A 21,406-nucleotide genomic window follows, 5' to 3' on the forward strand; every position below is an offset into this window, starting at 1 on the left:
TAAATATCCATTCCATTATGCAGAAGCATCACACTTGTGACAGATCCAGATGCAATATTAATAATTATTAAAGAATACTCCTTTGTTTGTTACAGTCACACACTGACTAACTCAGGATTTTTGGCTCCTTTCTTGTATCTCATCCCACAGACTATCAATACAAAGGGAAGATGTATCTTCGTGAAAAAAGGAGGCACTCAACACCTTTTGCATGACACAACACACTTCAATTAATAATAATCGCAGTTCTAGTGCTTCGTATTCAATGGAATAAAAGATTTTTTAAATCAATGTTTATATATAAATTAAAAAAACAACCCCTCCCATCTTTCAGAAAAAAAGACGGAATAAAGCTTGATACTAGGCAACTGAGGTGAATTACATTTTCACAAAAGCTCCCCACTCTTCCAGTCCAAAATGTTGACAAGACTGTATTCCCCAGCTTTCATTATATAGATTTGTTATCATGCAGCCATTATTTTACAATGTCTTGATGTTTTTCCTGAACTCTTTGAAGTGGCTAAGATTCTGCTATGTCAACACTGCATTCTCCATATGCTTCACTACTGGGTGTGGAGGAGAGGAGCTCAGCTACCCCTAATTAGCACAGTGTTGTTTCTGTTGCTTGTTTTGCTTTATTTTAAAGTATTTTTAGTAATTTGTTAGGCTTTAAGGAGCCACTCTTTCTTGGATAGGGCCAAAAACTGTTGTGTGGGGGGCCATGCTCATGCCATGCTAGTGCAGAGACTCTTGACCATATGCTGTTGGTGAGTCATGGATGGTTGAGTAGGAGACAAGCTGGTGCAATAGCTCCCTGCTGCTCTTGAATGGGAGCACCCTTAAAAGGCACCAGATCCATGCTGATGTAGCTGCCAGCAGGAGTGTGGGCCAGCTAGGATAGGGGTGTTCTTTTAAAAAAGCATCACGGTAGACTGCCACCTATGTGACTTATATCCTGCTGTGGGACAGCAGCTTGGCTTACACAGGAAAAGTGCTGGCAAGAAGGAGGATAAATTAGAAAACAGACTGGTTGTTGTTGTTCACAAGAACACACTTCTACTGATCAACATTCAAATCTTGTGTGTTTTTATTAAAATTGCACTAAATGTTTAAATAAAGAGAGGGCTGTATTAAAACACATACAGTGGATAAAATTCAGATGAGTATCTAAATCCATATTTAGGCACATAAAAAGGGGCCTGATTTTTCAGAGAACTGCCACTCCTCCTCCACTGTCCTCTCCCTCCTGTGAAAACTCCTGTATGGGTAGATCATGGAGTTGGGGCTCTGAGTCAATAGAAGGTAAGCATCAGCCCATGTACCCCTTGAAATCCATGACTGCGGCAGAGACCATCTTTTTGTTCTCTTTGCACAGCCCCTAGCACAGTGAAGTCTTTGTCCACAAATGTGGTTTCTACATGCTACTGCAATACATATGAATAATAATAATTAACTAACCCTAACACTGTCCATATTGTGATTTCTCCCCTCCATGACGATACCTGGGGTAGTGCAGAGGTATTGGCAGCATGGCTTCTGAAAGATTTCATTCATTGGAGTCATGCTGAAAGGTAATTTTTATTTCATACTATATTGCAGTTGTGCTGGAATAGAGGTCTGTCATTTAATTTCAGTTAATATCATACCACTCATAGTTTGCTTCTCTGTCACAATTTTGTTCAAACACACACACAATTTTCTTGCTGGAAACATATACAAAATCAAATTTCTGCCTCCTTTTTGTGAGCCAGCTTTGCTTAGATAAGAGCTCATTTTTACTCAGTAAGTTCATCATCTCTATTGCTTTTTTGGTGACCGGTTTTTATTCTTAAGAAAATATCAATTTTGAAAAGTTTTTCATTTTATTGTGACTATTATTTACAAAGTGTCTTCTCTTTGCTACTTCCTAGGAGTGTGCTTTCAACCAAATGCTTGGAAGGAATGAGTTTAACTTGTGATGATGACTCCTGCCCCTGGACAACTGCTTAAATTTAAGCACAACAGTAATTCAATTGACTTAAAGTTAAGCATGTGTTTAAGTGCTTTGCTAAATCAGGAACTTAAATTTCCCTCTTCTTACCACATATTCTTTCATTTAACTTTGGGTTTCTTCATTATCTGTTTGCAGCTTCTTATTGGAGTTTGAAAGCAGAAGATTCTGTCTTCTCTGACGGTGTTTTAGTGGGTTATAACTTCTGTTATCTAGCACATGCAAGAAACCCTGCAATAGCTGATGTCTTGTACACTGGAGCTAGATGTGGCAGGCTTCAAAATATTCAAAGAGGTTTTGGACAAGTACTTGGTAATTAAAACTGTTACCCAAAGAGCCAAGTATTGTATCATTAAAATTCAGCACCACTGCAATAGTACAAAAACAATCCTACAAAAACATAGGGAAAAAAGATAAAAGGAGGGCAGTGATAAAAAGGACTCCTGCTGGGATTTCTCTCTTTTCCTCATTTCTTGTGTGTCCTGGGAAGTATAGAGAGCTTAACTAACGGTAAATGTTAACCTTGGGAAACATATATTGATGTGTAGGAAAAATTTTTTTTGACACAACTGGTCACTGCAGCCTCTAGTTTTTCCTTTTATTCATGGCTTGACTACATGTTCACATATCTCTTGTGCTGTGCATGTAGCCTTCTTCAGCTTCCTTTAGATCACAAATGTTTTCTAAACAGCGTTAGAAAGTTACGCGGTAGTCTCTATGATCTAAGAATCAAGGTAGAAGAGCAGTACTAGGTCAGTATTAATTATACATTTGAATAATATTTTTTTCTGCAAAAGGAAGTGACTTAGACCAAGATTTAGCTTTCTGGTGGCAGGGAGTGACTTTTTACTTCATGTTGGTACAACACTTACCATAACAGGATCTTATCAGGACTATGATTTCTAGGCATTAATGTAACACAGCTGTTAAACTGGCAGATGCTAGAATATTGTTTGAGAACTCCCCTTTTGCCACTCATGGTCTCAGCATTGTATTCCTCTCTCTATCCTTTTGGGGATGCGGGTGAGTTCCTGAGAAGATTCTGACAGGTAACTTTCGTGTTATCTGAGCTCCTCGGTGTCTTTGAGTCATACAGATTTAGTTTATTCCTCTCAGCCTTGTTGTTCTCCTCTGTATATGACATGGAAAATGCACCAGTCTTCCACTGGTTGTTTGCATGCCTATCTGTGAGCAATAGTCAGATATCCATAACCCTAACAACTAATATCCATGAGTGCGTTTCAGGATATATCTGCATCCCTTGATAGTGTTGACCATGACTTTTTTTAACACTCAGGCTATGTCTACACTCCCGCAGTAATTTGACCTACGCTATGCAACTCCAGCTACATGAATAACATAGCTGGGGTCGATGTACCTTAGGTCAAGTTACCGCAGGATCTACACTCGCATCGACTTACCTTACTTTTCTCATCAGGGGTAGAGTACAGGGGTTGACTGGAGAGGGATCTGCTGTCGATTTGGTGGGTCTTCACTAGGCCCACTAAATTGACTGCTGGTGGATCAATCTCAGAGCATTGATCCTGGCTGTAGTGTAGATGTAGCCTCAGTTGTGGACCATTGCTAGGTTCATTGGGTTCAGTGGGATAGAATGACTAGTTGACCTATTTTCTCTTAAAGCATTGATCTTCTGGCCCAAAGGATTCTTCATGTAGAGTCCTTCAGGGTTCAATTTTGTCACCTCTCTCCTATTTAACAATTTTGTTTTTATTGTAAGTGAAGCAAAAAGGAAGCATATATATATATAGTGACCGAGTCTGACCAGACAGCTATAAGAGAGTGATCCTATTGGATTCCAGGGAAGTTGTCAGGCATAAGCCCACCCAAAGCTCAAGGACTCTCCCCCAGCCTTTGTGGAGGATCCATTGAGCCCAGGAACTCAACTGATTATGGGGGACAACAAAAAAGAAAACAAGGGCAGATGTGAAAGTCAAAGGGTCAAAAAAAAGGGAACCTGAATGAGACACCAAGCAGAGAACCCTGGACAGCGCCCACTGCTCCTTGAAGGTGTCAAGGGAGCCTGCAGATGTAGCCCAGAGGAACTCTGCTTGGATGTGTGAACGGAGGCGGGATCGGAAATAGGCCCCACAGTCGCAAAGAACCCTCTCAGCCAATATTCAACATCCTCTCCCTAGTATTGTAGATGGCCATCTTCACCATCACCAGGAGGAGGTTGACGAGGTGGTCCCATGACTTTGTGGGGCCACGGATAGGGTCTGCACAAATGAGAAGGTGGGGAGAGAAGTGCAGCCAAAAACGTAATAAAACGATCTAGAAGCAGCTGGAATAGGGGCTGTAACCTAGCCAGGGTCTCCCTCATGCCACAGAAGGGACAGGCATCGGGGACAGGCGTGAACCATGCCAAGTACACACCCGTGCTCACAGCTCCGTGAAGGAGCTGCCAACCAATAATCCTGGCGGGCCGTGGGACTAAGGTGGAATACAGGCTGGCCCACTGCGGTTCCTCACCCTCAATAGGTGGCATTAGGTCCCGCCATTTAGTGTCATGGTGGAATATGAGGAAATGAAGAGTATGGAGCACGAGCGTGTACAGATGTGACATTGACACAGTTTGAAAGCGTACTGGTGACAAGTCTTACAGCTGGCTCGGGGTATATGGATGGGGAGACTGAGGGGGCTCACGGGGCAGGGGCCCTATGAAAAGGTCTGGAGGGCCTGGGGTGTAGGTGGGTGGGGAGCACCCTCCTGCAGGACCTATTTCAGGTAAGTGTGAGAAGCAGGCGATAAGGCTGCCCTTACCTCCTGAAGTATGCACCGGGAGTACTAAGGGTGGAGAGCCTCATATGCTGAGTGAGTGTCAGGGGGTCCACCCAGTCTCCCCGGTAGCAGTCCAGGAAGTCTTCAGTCCTGCTGACTTCTTCCAGGACCAGCCTCTGGCACACCAAAGGGGACTCCACCACCTGCATATGGAGTTGGGGATTGTGTAGCGGGGTGCCGCAAGAAGATCTGACCCCTCAGTGGCCACCACAGACCTGGTGACTGAAGCCAGTTTCCAGGTCCAAAGGAGGTCCTGGTAGAAGACCGGCAGCTCAGAGATGTCTCACGGAAGACCTCTCGGATGGAGATAAAGGAGCTGCCTGTCATATTGGAGTCCTCGGAAGTGGCAGAGGAAGGTGTGTGCCAACATGCTCCATGCTGGACTACCTGCACCATAAAGAAGTCTCTTCAGGGCCTGGAGGTGGAAGACATGGACCTGCATGCGCCATGTCAAGCTCTGTCCCCCTTCCTCCAGGGGAAGATGCGAAACCCCTGCAGAGACCCAGCGCAGTCCTGGCCAAAAGAACTCCAGTACCAGCTTCTGGAGATCAGCCAGGAAAACCTGAGTCAGGCATAAGGTGTTGAGCCGGTCCAGACCATGGACAGGGCCAGTTGGTTGAGCACCAGTGCCCTCCCCCTAAGGGAGAGGCACCAGAGCAGTCCCATACACTTCTGCAGCTACTCAGCCACCCTGCCCTCTAAACCTTGCCAGTTTTCCGGTGGAGATGGATGCGTGGCAGAATGATAAATGCCGAGATAGAGCAGTGGACCCACTGTACAACAGAGGGAGGACCCTGCTCCCCAAGGACCCAGCCCAGATGGTGACCAGGTCCGGGCTGAGAACGTCCCAGAACATGTGGTAGAACTCCATGGTCATCCTGTCCATGACCAGAGATTGATTAGTGGGCATGAGGCGGAGGGCTTCCGAGAACTCAGCCAGAGTGAGAGGTAGCTCCAGCCGTTTTCGGTTGCCCCACGTTGACCATCAGGAGTTTGTTCTAGAGCACCCTACAACTGTTGGCGTCGATCAGATCCGGGGAGAAGAGGTTGGCGTAGAAAGCCCTGGCCCTTCCACACATCTCCTCCAGATCTGGGGGTGGAGGGATGCTGTCCTCTGCCAAAAGTCAGACGACTTGCTTCTTAGCCTCCCCTCTTTTTCTCCAGGGCATATAAGTGGGAGCTGCGATCCATCTCCCGATGGAGATGGATGCGGGATCAAACGAATGCACCCTGGGCCTGTTGATGCTTGAGGGCCCAGAACTCCTCCCGCTTCTCCCGGCATGCTCCACAGAGGGATGGATCCTCGAGGCTGGTGGCCAGATGCCTCTCCAGCTCCAAGACCTCCTGCTCCAATTGCTCTATCACTGCATCCCTTCGCTGGCTGGTGTCCCGGGTGTAATCACGGCAGAAGAGCTGGACACACACCTTCCTCATATCCCACCACCATCATGCCGAGGGAGAGGTGCACCTCTACCCTCACCAGGCCAGCCAAATCTCCTGGAAGGATGCTACAAAGGCAAATCCATCAGCAGGTTATTGTTGAGCTGCCAGTAGGATGGCCCTGGCCACTCTGAGGTAAGAGACGCTGAAAGGTCCACCAGATGGTCATCTGAGAATGGGGCCGGCCGAACACTGGAGGAATGGGCTCACGAAAGATGATGATGAGACTAAGGGGAGGACTCGACACCAACCCCCCCAGCTACCCACAACAACAGTGCTTACCCCCCACCACAACAGAAAGGATGTAAACAGTTACTCAGTCCAGCAGTAAGCCCCCTCCACGGTGTCCTGCAGGGTTCCTGCGCGCTCCCCCGGCAGCAAAGGTCCTCCTCTTCCTCCTTGAGGCAGCAGCAGCAGGCTTCTAGGTAGCAGCAACCATCAGACTGGCAGCCAGGCAGGAGGGACCCCTCAGGTGGTAACAACAGCAAAGGTGAAATCCTTCACTCCCCCTCTGGGGAGTAGGCCAGTAGGGCCCCCCAAGGGACAGCAAGAGCATCAAACAGGGGGGCAACCAGCCAGCAAGTGAGCAGAGGTGGGCCTGGCCCTGAGGGAAGCTGGAGCACACCTAGCCGGCGCCCTGCTCACAACAGCTCCACATCCGCACAAGAGAGAAAACAGGCAGGTAGGCCAGCCCTACAGCAGTTGGGGGATCTGTGATATCAGCCCTAGAATGGTAAAGGCCCTTTTCCCTGTGAGCTGAAAAGAGGCTACCTCAGGTCAACTAGGGACACCTGAGTCCAATTAAGGTTTGCCTGTGGCCTTTAAAGAAAAAGACCCTTCTGGAGGAAGGAGGGACAAGCAGCACCAGGGTTAGTAGCAGTAGGGAGAAGCTTCTTTGTGGAAAGCTGCTCTTCTCCCTACAGGGGAAGTAACCATGCTAACAGATGGACACCCAGAACCCAGCATCACAAGGCAACACCCCACAGAGGGGGCACAGAGAGGTATTCCCTTTTTTGTGTTATGAATTTGTTTCTTTGGTTTGGCTGAAGCGTACTGCTTGGGCCTGCCCAGACACCCACCTCGTAAATATTGAAGAATAAACTCAAGTGAAGAATAAAAAGTATCTAGTGTGGGACTGATTTACAACAGCACCTCCCCCTCACTGCCAGAGGGGGAAACACTGAGCCAGACAAAGTGAATGAGATGCCTTGCTACCCTATGTCTATCTATCTAGGTACTTATATGGCCTGCATCACTGTAGTAGCCTTTCAAATCAAGACTGGATGCCTTTCTGGAATATATGCTTCAGTCAAATACAAGTCATTGGGCTGTTTTCTTGGTTTGTTTGACAAGAGCAGAAGATGATGAATGGGAGTGTCAAATCCTAGTTGAAATTCAACAGTCCACAACTACGTCTCACCATTGCTCCAGAAGGCGAGATCAAAACTTGAAGTTTTAGTAAAACAAATTGTTAAAATCATGAATTTGGGAAAAAAATACCATCCTGTTATGTGCCTCTGCATGTCTTTGCTTCAGAGGGCAAAGGAAGCCGAAATACCAAAAGGCTAGCGTCACATTCTTTAGACCTCAATGAAAGGATTTAGCCTTGTAATTTAGGGGTCTAGCTTGAACTATTTCAACTAGATAGGAGCAAAATTCAAATCCTAACAGTGTCAATTTTATCCTTCCAAAATAAATATATTTTTCTGTCCGTTGAAGAAAAAATCATTTTTGACATTATTCTGCTCACCCTGCTGGAGCACAGTACTATGCCTGTGGACTGCTACATTCCAGTCCTAGGATTGCTGGAATGATATTTGTGCAGGAGTAAACTGTGATCCTTATAAAACAAAACAACGAGGAGTCCTTGTGGCACCTTAGAGATTAACAAAGTTATGATTGGGCATAAGCTTTAGAAAGCTTATGCTTAAATAAATTTGTTAGTCTCTAAGGAGCCACAACGACTCCTCGTTGTTTTTGCTGATTCAGACTAACACAGCTACCCCTCTGAAACCTGTGATCCTTATGTGATTCAAAATCTGCCTTTGCTATCTTTTGGGATTAAATTGCTATACATTTTAGCCTTGCAGGAAATATGTTTAAGCTTGAACGTGAGCACCTTTAAAAAGTGATACAACATGCATCTTTCCATTGGTCTTCCACTGAGTATATAATTTGAAATGCTGGACACTAAGGCAGCTGGACAAGTTTTTTCTGAGTCTCTTCGATGAGCTGGGTTCTGTTCAGTTACACCAGTGTAAGTCTGGCATATCTGCATTGAAACCTGAGGGCATTGTAATTCTGAGCAGAATCAGGCTCAGTGTCTTTAAAGCTGTAACTATTCTGGGGAAATGTGAATGATCCAGCTTTAAGTCACGTAAAATGTGCCCAATCACCACAGTGCTGGATGCTCTATAAATGCATGAAATAACAAGGGATACATATAAAATACCGCTGTTGCTCCAAATGAGACAATTGCATCATGATCTAGTTTTAAATGTATGTTTCGGGATGTGCATGTATATGAATATAATTGTGAATGTAGGAGAGAGAGAAAAGGGAATATTAGTATTGTTTCTTTAATTAAAGAGAAGCATTCAAGCCAAACAGGCAACAGACAGTGCAGTCCTAAGCAAAGAATACAAGCCAAATTCTGCCCGGCTTGAAGCTTGTGTATCTCCTTTGGGAGAGAATTTGGCCCGGAGAGATAGTTACAGTGAAGAGCCCTGTGACAGCTGTTTAACTTTTCTTTAATAACATTACTTGTTCTTTAAGGAGGAATGCTTCTGTGTTATTCTGTATCACTGATACAGGACAATGCATGTAAAGGGTCAGGTTTGTGTCTGTATCAAAGAAAGAAAATGGTAGAAGCTGCAAAACACTCTTTTAAATGTTATAGGTTGTTGTTCCCTACTCAGATCCCTCAAAAATACCTGAGAGACAGCCAAGATTAGAGGGATGGGAGTGAGGCTCAAACATCTTAGCTACTGCTACTCCCAACCCTGTAGGTGACAAATAATGGAAGTGGATTGAGCAAACCCATTTCAAAAAGAATAATGAATGAATCTGTAAACTCAGGAGTCATTCCCTATGTGATCTGGAACTCCACAGGACTGTTAGTTTGACCTTAATTGTATGCAAGATTTTGGAACAAATATTGTAAGAGAAAGTAGTTAAGGACATAGAGGTAAATGGAAACTGGGATAAAATACAAAATGGTTTTGCAAAAGATAGATCGTGACCGACCAACCTGGTCTCTTTTTTTGAGAAAATAACTGATGTTTTAGACAAAGGAAATACAGTAGGTCTAATTTACCTGGATTTCAATAAGATATTTGATACACTTCCACATGGGAAATTATTAGTTAAATTGGAGAAGATGGAGATTAATATGAGAAATGAAAAGTGGATAAGGAACTGGTTAAAGGGAAGGTAACTGGGTCATACTGAAAGGGAACCATTAGGCTGGAGGGAGGTCACTAGTGGAGTTCCTCAGGGATCAGTTTTGGGACCAATCTGATTTAACATTTTTATTAATGACCTTGGCATGAAAAGTGGAAGTGTGCTCTAAAATTGGCAGATGACACAAAGCTGGGAGGTATTGCCAATAAAGATGAGTACCAGAATATCATACAAAAAGATCTGGATTAGTTTGAGAACTGGAGTACAAGAAAGGAGATTAAATTTAATAGTGGAAAATACAAAATCATGCAGTTAGGGACTAATAACAAAATGTTTTGCTATAAACTGGGGATTTATCATTTGGAAGTGACAGAAGGAGAATGATCTGGGTGTATTGGTTGATCACAAGATGACTAAGAGCTGCCAATGTGATGCAGCCATGAAAAAGCAATCCTAGGATGCATCAGCAAGGTATTTCTAGTAGAGACTGGAAAATGTTAGTACAATTCTACAAGGCACTGGTCAGATCTCATTTGGAATACTGTGTCCAATTTGGTCTCCTGTGTTTAAGAAAGATGAATCAAATTGGAGCAGGTGCAGGGAAGGGTTACTAGGTTGATCAGAGGAATGGAAAAGCTACCTTATGAGAGCAGACTCAAAGAGCTTGGCTTGTTTAGCCCACCTAAATGAAGGTTGAGGGGAGATATGATTGCTCTCTATAAATACATCAGAGGGATAAACACCAGGAGGGAGAGGAGTTATTTAAGTCAGTGCCAATGTTGACACAAGAACAAATGGATATAAACTGGCCATCAATGAGTTTAGGCTTGAAATTAGATGAAGGTTTCTAACCATCAGAGGAATGAAGTTCTGGAACAGCCTTCCAAGAGGAGCTGCTTGATAAGTTTATGGAGGGGATGGTATGATGAAATTGCCTACAGTGGCATGTAGCTGATCTGTGACTGCTAGTAGCAAATATCCTCAGTGGCCTGTGACAGGACGCTAGATGGGGAGAGCTCTGAGTTACTACAGAGAATTCTTTCCCAGGTGTCTGGCTGCTGCGTCTTGACCACATGCTCAGGGTCTAATTGACTGACATATTTGGGGTGGGGAAGGAATTTTTCCCCCGGGTCAGATTGGCAGAGAACCTGGGAGTTTTTTTACTTCCTCTGCAGCATGGGGCATGGGTCACTTGCAGGTTTTAACCAGTGTAAATGGTGGATACTCTGTAACTTGAAGCCTTTAAACCATGGTCTGAGGACTTCAGTAACTCAGTCAGAGTTTATGGGTCTATTACAGGAGTTGGTGGATGAGGTTCTATGGCCTGCAATGTGCAGGAGGTCAGACTAGATGATCATGATAGTCCCTTCAGGACTTAAAATCTGAGTCTAAAACACTGCAAGTGCATATATTTAATACTTTGAGATATTAACATTTTGTGAGTAGAGCTAGCTTTTTAAAAAAGCCTCTTTGTTCTTCACTAGAAGTTAGTGACTGAATGGGATTATGGCGCTCTTTCATACAGCAAGGTGTAGGCAGGACAACCTAGTAGTCAAAAGAGGAGTCTGGCCTAGTGGACAGAGCAGAATCAGAAAGCAGAACCAAAGGTGTGGTGAGGGAACAAACCAAGAGTCAGGAATTCAGAGGAAAGTAGGAATTAGGGCTGGAGTGGGAGCAGGCACAGGGTAGAGCAAGGACCAGCACAGGAAGAACCTCTGGAGCAATTGTTGACATGGAATCATTGATCACCCACTGGGCTGCTGTTCCTACAAGGCTTAAATGGCGATCTGTTGGCCCTTCTGTTCAATCAGGGAGCACAGTCACTTAGGCCCAGCTGAGTTCACTGGGTTACTAGGCAACTGTGCCTGGAACCAGTTGAGTTGCTGACAGGGTTTAATTAAGTGACAGGATTCTGACCAGGTCATGTGGGCAGGGCAAGTTGTGGTCAGCTTTGTCAGCTAACTGGGGATTAGGGCTGAATCAAGACTAGTTAACAGGATGCTGGGCACAACGTTGCTTGGCCAACATGGACCAGTCCGTTGTGGTCAAGCTCATATCATCTAACTTGACACTTCACAGCTGTTATTAGCCCTTGCCTATTGAAGATAAGGCCGCTCCATCTCCTGTTTTACGTTTGCTCCATCAGTTCATCAACCTGATGGAAAAGAAGAACTTTAATTTTCCTCCACAAAGGGAGTTTGCTTTCCAGGTAGTTGTTACGAACTGTACTTAATACACTCTGTGCCTCAGTGCTGCTTTCTAGGCATATAAAAGGATGAGGGAAGAGCATCTCAGTGAGGTCACTACCAAGTGTTACTGGTAACAGATGGAATCTATTACTGACAAAATGGTTAGCAGGTATTCAGTCAGAGGTACCAGGGTTTAAACTGCATGCAGCCAGTGCTGTGACGATGGGACCACTTCTCTCTGTCTGCTTCTGCTGACCCCAGAGCTCCTAGAATGAGGTAGCCTGATGCTTCCTCCTTTGGCCATAAAGAGCTACTGTACCTTGTTACAGGTCCCAGTTCAAGAGAGTACTTAAGCATGTACTTAAATCCATCCCTATTCAGAAAAGCACTTATGCATGTGCTTAAGTTAAACATGCTGTCAGAGACTTTCCTGAATAGGGATGCATTCTCAAATCAGGGCCACAGCTTGTTAAATATATTTATATTGATATATCAGATGTTGGAGTGATTTATATATATATATATATATATATATATATATATATATATATATATGGTTCTAACATTAAGTTTGCAGTATTAAGCCCTCATAAGATAGGAAATGCACCTGTAAATTTAACTCCCTCATTTGGAGTTACGATATTGTCATTTAACATTACAATACAATAACATTACAACATTACAATATTGTCTTTAACGATGTACTCACTTGCTGGTTCTTTGGAATAAAACTAATAATACAGTGAGGAATGCATTTTGCTTAATGCCACTGAGATATCTCAACAATTTTCATGCTAACCCCCTGATTTATGTACCTCAATGGCAGTAGTCACTCCAGCTTCTGATATGTTGTTTTAAGTACAGGATACTAAAAAGATTTTAGTTTTTCCTAGAGACGTCAGCAAAGATTTATTGATTACATTTACTTATTTAGTCACTGATGACATCATTTTAGATTATATTTACAGATGAAGACTTAAAGACAAAGATCCGAGAAATGCCGGGCACCAGAGCATATTCAGAGGGTGAAAACACGGAACAGAGAAAAGAATAATATGATGCCCATGTAGGTTAGTGTTGGTGGGCCTTTTGGAAGTAGTGGCTTTTCAGGAGAGATTTGAGTGGTGAGAATGTGAGAGCCTGGGACTCTGGGAAAGGAGGGATCATTCCAGCCATAGGAGGCATGTATTTATTTTGATGGGGCAAGACAAACTGGAATACAGTTTATCTCTTGACTGTTCAGCAATGCAGGGTCCTGACCTTAGAAATAAAGTAACAAATTCAGTTTGATGAATATGTGTATTTTTTTCCAGGCCACATTGTGAATCTTTTCATCATACTATAAGGTAGAGGACCAATGATTCACCTAGCAAAGTGTGCTGTCGGACAGTGGGCAGTGTTGATACTTCAGAGGAAGCTACTTAGTACAAATCAAGAACATTTTTGGTATGAGCCCATAGCAGTCCAGAGGGTAACCAGCTTAGATGGTTTACCTAATTACTATAGTGAACATGGGGGCGCAGGACGGGAATGTTAGTAGCTGGTTCTCCGAGTGCATCATGTCTTTCAGAAAAGCCAGGAAAAGCCACTAAGAACAATACTAACCTCAAAAGATTTTCTAAACTTCAAAGCACCATTCACATATTTATAAACCAAACCCTGAAATACTACAATAAGGTAGGTAAATGTGAGTTTAAGTGAAAATCAGTTCTATCACAACAAAATATCCAATCTTTCAAATGAGAACCAGGCAGTAAAGAGTATAAATAAAGGAAATTAAGGAAGTTAGACCCAAAATGGCTTTGTCTTACAATATACATCATCTGACCAAAGGCAAATATAGAGAATATTCCACCTCAAGAGGTGAGATTCTGATTTTTTTAGTTGCACTGGTATAAATCTGGAGTAACTTTTGAAGGCAATGAAGTTGCTCTGGATTTACACTGGTATAAATTAGATCATAATCTGGCCCAACGTAGTCAATGACTTCCCCAAGGTTTTGATCTAAAGAGTGGAATGAATGAGCTAGCTCATACTTGTTCTTAGCTTGAACAAAACCTTTGCCTGCCTCAGAAATGTTAGTTGAGTTTTTTAGTAGGTTTTTTTTTAAGTATTCATATCTGCCTACATTTCCTGGCCTTGACAAATACTGAAAGCAAAAATATATATGTGTGTGTGTGTACATTATTTCTGTTCTATGTTTTGACCCAGCTGAAGCCAAGTAGTATAGTATTGGAAATGCCTGCAAAAGGTGTTTTTTACAAGATTTGCAATGACTCCTCTATCATCTGCCCCCAGTGCAGAAGCTTGGCAGCTGAATGAAGGAGAGGCATGAAGGAAATATTTCTCTGGGTACTTGTAGGCAATTATGAACATCACCTCATGCAATTTTTTTTTCAGCAGGATTACTTTGGCAGCCAGAAATGACATTCAAAGAAAAAACATCTCTTTTAAAGAAAACTAGAGAATGAGAGCAGCTCCATTGCTGCTTAACAGAGGTAGCAATTGCAAAGACCAATAGGCATAGAAAGCAAACTGTCACCACATCCCTACAGAAGGGGATATAATTCTGACTCCACCAGCCCCTAATATATAGTTATATATAGTGACTATATATATAGTGACAAAGCTCTGTCCTTGCCTCCATGGGTCCCACATTTCCTGGCAGATTTTGCTAGCCTCAGAGGCTCACTGTGACCCTCTACGTAACCCTTCTCTCCCTAGAGACAAGGGTCACAGTCTACTGAGCCATTTTCATCATAAACCAGCAAGGGAGGTGAGGAGAAGTTATCCTTCCTTAGACAGTCTCTATTGTCTCCCAGTCTCAGAGATTAATCAGAGGGCAAAGAGGGGGGAGCCCAGGCCCACCCCTCTACTCCAGGCTCCAGCCCAGGGACCCTAATAGTATCAGCTATGGTAGCTGACCTTTTAGAAACATGACATGTACAATTCCCTGGGCTACTTCTCCCACAGCAGCCCTCACTTCCTCAAGCTCCACTTCACCCTTACCTCAGGGCCTCCTTCCTTGTGCCTGATATGGTGTGTACTGCTCAGTCTCTCCAACAGCACAACTTCCTCCCACAGCTCCTGACATGCACACCCACCTGACTAACTGGGAGGCTTTTAACTAGTTTCAGCCAGCCCCCGATTGGCTTCAGGTGTCCCAATCAACCTAGCATTCTCCCTGCCTTCTGGAAAGTTCTTAATTGGCCCCAGGTGTCTTAATTGACCAGGAGCAGCTGCCATTTCACTTATCCTGGTACCAGGGATTTGTTTAGCCTGGAGCTAATATATCTATCTCCCACTACTTTTCTATAGCCATCTGGCCTTGCCCCGTCACAATATAATATTATATAGTGTTTGTGTGTACATGCATGCACACATCAGGGCTCTCTCTGAGGGGTCATATAACATTTAGTGTGTGTGAATACATTCTAATATTTTCCTAGCTCTAAACCTAGTCATGAAAGACCATAATTGATCTTTGCAACATCTTTGGCATTCATGAATCTTTAATGATTTAAGTCTCACTGTACTGCTGTGAGACAGGCTGCTGTTGGACTACTGTTAACACTATTTGACAGTTTCAGATACTCTGTTCACTAAATGGTGATGCATTGGGCTAAAGTTTCATCATAATGGAGAATTTCAAGTGTTTCACATTAACTTACTCAAAATAAAAATATTTTCTTTTCAGAATTTCATTTTGTACTTTATCGCTGGGTTGGTTGTGAGCAATCACATGATGGTGGAGTCACATGGCATGTATTACAGCTTTCTGATTGGATCAACCGCTCATGTTGGTCAGATCATTTAGCAAAAGCCATTTTTATAGACAGACTGTTTTGTGTAAGTTCTGAGAGGCTACCTCAAAAAGCTATGCCTTTCTTTGCAAGTTGTAGAAAGGGAACATTCATATTGTGGCCTAGGGCTTCCTGATTCATGATATTTCTGTTGCATTAGCATCTTTAATAAAGACATATCATTTCACTTCATGCAGCACTGCTAGTGAACATTCATATTAGCATAGGGGAACAAGCACTCTGTCTCAGACCCAGGACACTCTCCAACCTGACACTGTTACTGTGTTTGCATAAAGTACTCTCTTTTTGCCAGTCTTCTCGTTTGGTTTTTAAGACAGTGAACATGAAGTGGTCAGGAAGCTGAAGCAGCAGCTGTGGAAGGGGGGGATAAAGGAATAGGGATATCTATGAAAGGGGCAGAAGAAAGAGGCTGCATCAAGAAGCAAGGTAAGTTCTTCTGACTCTGTATTCTGACCCAAACAAATAAACTCTTCATACAGCAGCTGTTGGCAATTTATACTCCAGCTATAGAAACTGACTGGAAGTAGCATAAAGCAGACTGAGAAATGGTACTTAAGTGACCCAGGAGCTGTGGTCAAGTTGATCCTCAGAGAGAAACGCTGCTGATGGGGAATCTGAAGTGAGGAATATTCTTTTTGTGCTACTCGTGCTGTCAGTGATGAATGGCTTTGGCAGGAAGTCAATGAGAATGTGAACACCTCTCCCTTTCTTTCTTACCTTACCCCTTGCTCTTTCACTTCCTAACTCTACAAAAACAACTGTGAGCTGGCCACTATTCTACACCTTCTTCCAAACTCTGAGATGAATTTTTCTTTGAAGTGGAGTAGCTTTATTCAAGATTTCACTTCAATTTGCATTCATCATTTTTAATTTCAGCATCAGATTGCTCTGCAATTATAGAGGCTAAAATTGGTAAATGAAAGATGCTGCATAATGTTTTTAAAAAAACCAAAACCCACAGCTAGTCTCTTTCACTCACCTCTAATGATTATTGCTATTTCACTATGGCACAGAGGGAGGAAGTGATTTCCCTATGAGCACATAGCAAGAGCTTGGAGTAGAGCCTACATCCTCAGTCAGCTGTGCCCAGAGTCGACTGAGCAGAGCTGAAGGGGAAACCATTTGTGGTTCCCTGATCCTGGAAGTGGGATAGTTTAGCATCGACCCAGAACTGCTGTTTCAAAGACTCATATGTCAGGTGTGAACTAATGGGTAGGAAAATACACTGGTCATGCCACTTGCTTCCCCCTTGGTACACCCCCCAACACATCCCCTGTGCTGTGGATGTTAGGGGAGTGGTATAGCAGCTAGGTACTCTGGCAATACACCATCTGCAGACTATCCCCGGCTTTGGGAATTCCCACTTGGGAAGATACAGATACTTTCTAGCTAGTCTGTGCTGTGGAAGTAGCTTAGAAACACCAGAGCAGAGATCACTATTGAGCACAAGATTTTCTGATTTCCATTTCTGAGCAAAGTCCAAGGGCGAGAGTTCTTGATTAAAACTGGGTTTCATTTTTTTAAAGTATGAGCATTAGTGAAATTATGGGATTGCATGACTGTAAATGGGGGCAGAGATTGGCCCTAAGAAACCAATCATACAGTTCTTGCCTTTTAAAATTTAGGACCTTTGCAGCTTATGTTATGGGATCACAGTACTGTAGTATGCTGCAGAAACTCATCTTCTCAGTTGTGTGTGTGTCTATATGCAGCATAAACAAAAGTAAATCTCATCACTGTACTAATGAATCATTGTTGAGTTTCCATAGTTACCTGAAGACATATCATCTCAGACAAACATTGCCAGCTGGCGTGATCTTGTGTACTAAATAGCAGTTTGGGGCTACTTTCAAACAGTCAGATGTTCTATTTTTGCAAACAAGCTCATTGATGTGTTACTTTAAAAAGGCCTTGAGTTGCATTTAGTATCAGAAACAAGAGGATTTTTATAAAATGAAACCTCAGGGCTACGGAACAAAAAAAAAACAAAAAAAACTAAGCAAGGCTGATTTTCTGCTCTGAGAACTTCTGAATTTTCCCCATTAAAAGGGAAACTAGTTGGATGGTGTGGTCACAGATTTGATTCTTCAATATATGCCATTCGATGGAATGTAAGATACCTGTATGTTCTACAATATATTTCTAAAAAAATAAGGGTTCTTTAGGCATGCCATCACCATGCCACGCACAAAGACACTTGGGCCATGTCTATATTGAGGTGAGGCTTTCAAAGGCACAAATGGGAGGCACCTGCCCAGCTCCTATATCTGTGCTTTGACTCCTAAGCATATTTAACCGAGATGGTGGTAAAAAATGCCAGAAGGTACTGGAGCCCTCTTTGGACTAGGTACTGGAGCCCTCTTTGGACTAACACCATTCAGTTAACACCAATGGAATTTTTTTTCCTGAAAGTCCCTCGTGTAAAAATGGCTTCAGTTTCAGTAATGAAGGGAACAATAAACAGGGTCATTTAGCAAATTAAATTTTGTAGATACTAGCATTATATAAGCCTTTGGTAATGGTGTTTTAGTTAAGTACCATCAGGAACAAAGCCATGCGCTGAAAATGCTGAGAAAACAGAGAAGTAGTCTTATTACGATCACACAAGAAAATATCTGATAGATATTATAGTGACAAATGCTCATATATTTAATTTTGCTGTTTGCTTGTGAAGATTACATTTGAAAACATCCCAGATAAACTTTTTGCCAATATGTACATTTGAATTTGTGGTGAATGTCACCAAAATTTAAAATAATCCAGGAAGAAGGACAGTGTTTCATGGAGAATATATTGTATGAGGACACATATTAGGCAGCACCAGACACAAGAGGTTATGTTAAATGACAAAAGTTTTGAAATGGTGCTGAGACAAACCTAGGGTGCATCAAGCAAAGTATTGCCAATAGCGATAGGGAAGTGTTAGAACCATTCTGCAAGGAACTAGTGAGACTTTATCTGGAATACTGTGTGCAATTCTGGTTTCACACGTTTAATGCATATGATTTTAAACTGGAACAGGTGTAGAGGAGGGCTAATAGGATGATAAGAGGAATGAAGAATGTACCTCATGAGAGCAGATTTAAGGAGCTTGGCTTGGTTAGCTTAACCAAACAAAGGCTGAGGGGAGATATGATTGCTCTCTATAAATATATCAGAAGGATAAACACAAGGGATGGAGAACAGTTATTTAAGTTAAGGGCCAATGCTGGCAAAAGATCATATGGATATAAACTGGCCTCAACAAATTCACTAGGCTTGAAATCATCAAAAGAGTGAAGTTCTGGAACAGCCTTTCAAGGGGAGTAGTGCGGGCAAAAAACCTAACTTGTTTCAAGACTGCTCTTGATAAGTTTGTGGAGAGGGTGGTATGATGAGACTGCCTACAATTGGATATGGTCCATATGTGACTGTTGTCAGCAAATATCTCCAATGGCTGGAGATGAGACACTAGATGGGGAGGGTTGGAGTTACTACAGTGAATTCATTCCCAGGTGTCTGGCTGCTGGGTTTTGCCCATATGCGCAGGTGGTGAGGAAGGAACTTTCCCCTCAGGTGAGATTGTCAGGAAGCCTGCGGGTGAGGGGCTCACCTTCCTCTGCAATGTGGGGCATGGGTCACTTGTTGGTTTGAACTAGAGTAAATGGTGGATTCTCTTTAACTTGATGTCTTTAAATCAAGTTTTGAGGATTTCGGTAACTGAGCCAGAGGTTATGGGCCTATTACAGGAGTGAGTGAGTGAGGTTCTGGGGCCTGCAATATGCAGGAGGTAAGATTAGATAATCATGTTGGTCTCTTCTGGCCTTAAAGTCTATTAATCTATGGGCAGGTCTACACTAGAAGGACTACATCGGCCCAGCTGCACCAAAGCAGCTGTGCTACTGTAGTGCGTCTGATGAAAACACTCTATGCTGATGAGAGAGCGCTCTCCTGTGGGCATAATCACTCCACCTCCATGAGAGGCAGAAGCTATGTCGGCGGAAGGCTATCTCCCGCCGACATAGTGCTGGTGTGGACAGCACTTAGGTCACTGTAACTTGCATTCCTCGGGGGGGATTGAGGGAGAGGAGGATGTCTTTTTCACAGTCCTGAGTGACGTAAGTTAGATTGACTTAAGTAGTAGCATAGACCTGCCTATGATGATTTAGCAGGACATTGGGATTCACCATAGAGTCTTTTGGCCTGATGTACATAGTGCGTTAGATAGCAGTGAAGTAGTATGATTTTGAAAATCCTTTGACTTTGTTCAGTAAAATATTCACTTTCTACTAAAAGGAAAATATTCCGGGTCATACGTTATCATTCTGAAATCCTACCAAGCTAGTCAGAACTATGTAATTTGCAAAGTTCCATCCAGAAAAGGGATGTCAGATACATATTTACCTGCACATATTTGCAACATAATCGGGGGGGGGGAATATAGCATGCTAGATTGTTCTCAAGCCACACCCACGTAACTCCTTTAATGTCATTGATGTTGCAGGAGTATTCTGAATGCAGAATTTGGCTTGGACAATTTAGCCACAGTATAGTTTATACAATGATTTAAATAATAAGTTTCAGGGTTTTTCCCCTCCTTTATTGGACAGTCAAATTTTGTTAAAAGTAAAGAAAGGGGGGTAGGATTACATTTGGAAGAGCTGGACACTAGGGCTGTCAATTAATTGCAGTTAGCTCACGCGATTAACTAAAAAAATGTCGATTTAAAAAATTAATCGTGATTAATTGCAGTTTTTATCACACTGTTAAATAGTAGAATACCAATTGAAATTTATTAAATATTTTGGATGTTTTTCTACATTTTCAAATATATTGAATTCAATTACAACACAGAATACAAAGTGTACAGTGCCCACTTTATATTATTTATTACAAATATTTGCACTGTAAAAATGACAAAAGAAATAGTATTTTTAAATTCACCTCATTGAAATACTGTAGTGAAATCTCTTTATCTTGAAAGTGTAACTTACAAATGTAGGGTTTTTTTGTTTTTTTTGGTTACATAACTGCACTCAAAAACAAAACACTGTCAAACTTTAGAGTCCTACTTCAGCCAAACACTCAGACAAACAAGTTTGTTTATATTTATGGGAGATAATGCTGCCCGCTTATTATTTACAATGTCACCTCAAAGTGAGAATATGACGTTCACATGGCACATGGCATTGCAAGGTATTTACATTCATGTGCCCCTTCATGCTTCAGCCACCATTCCTGAGGACATGCTTCCATGCTGATGATGTTCCTTTAAAAAAATAGATGTGTTAATTAAATTTGTGACTGAATTCCTTGGGGGGGGGGGGCGGGGGGGGAAGAATTGCATATCTTCTGCTCTGTTTTACCTGAATTCTGCCATATATTTCATGTTTTAGCAGTCTCGGATGATGACCCAGCACATGTTGTTCATTTTAAGAACACTTTCAATGCAGATTTGACAAAACACAAAGAAGGTACCAATGTGAGATTTCTAAAGATAGCTAAAGCACTCAACCCAAGATTTAAGAATCTGAAGTGCCTTTCAAAATCTGAGAGGGAGGATGTGCAGCATGCTTTCGGAAGTCTTAAAAGAGCAACACTCCAATGCAGAAACTACAGAACCCGAACCACCAGAAAAGAAAATCCACCTTCTACTGGTGGCATATGACTCAGATAATGAAAAGAAACATATGTCGGTCTGCACTGCTTTGGACTGTTATCGAGCAGAACCCGTCATCAGCATGGTCACGTGTCCCCTGGGATGGTAGTTGAAGCATGAAGGG

Source organism: Lepidochelys olivacea (assembly GCF_965140295.1).
Source record: "Lepidochelys olivacea isolate rLepOli2 genome assembly, chromosome: 1".
Taxonomy (NCBI): Eukaryota; Metazoa; Chordata; order Testudines; family Cheloniidae; genus Lepidochelys; species Lepidochelys olivacea.